Source organism: Penaeus monodon, chromosome 33 (assembly GCF_015228065.2).
Source record: "Penaeus monodon isolate SGIC_2016 chromosome 33, NSTDA_Pmon_1, whole genome shotgun sequence".
Classification (NCBI taxonomy): Eukaryota; Metazoa; Arthropoda; class Malacostraca; order Decapoda; family Penaeidae; genus Penaeus; species Penaeus monodon.
In genome coordinates, this window is record NC_051418.1 from 8,953,294 (window position 1) to 8,953,526 (window position 233).

The window sequence follows — 233 nt, forward strand, 5'->3', positions numbered from 1 at the left end:
CGCCCCCTTTCAACACAGAGAAGTAAGTACGGTTGATATATAAGCCAAAGCTCTCAGAAACGACCACCAGCAGGTTAGCTTCAGCCGGCGACCGTCCCCAGATGTTGTATCCCACTTGAGAGCACTCGAGGACCGAAATCCTGATCAAGTGCAGCTTTTCGCGCCAACCCTTGTGTTTTGGTCGCCATCTTGGGTCCCTTGATTGGGTGATTGTGTCCTGCCGGGTCAAACTT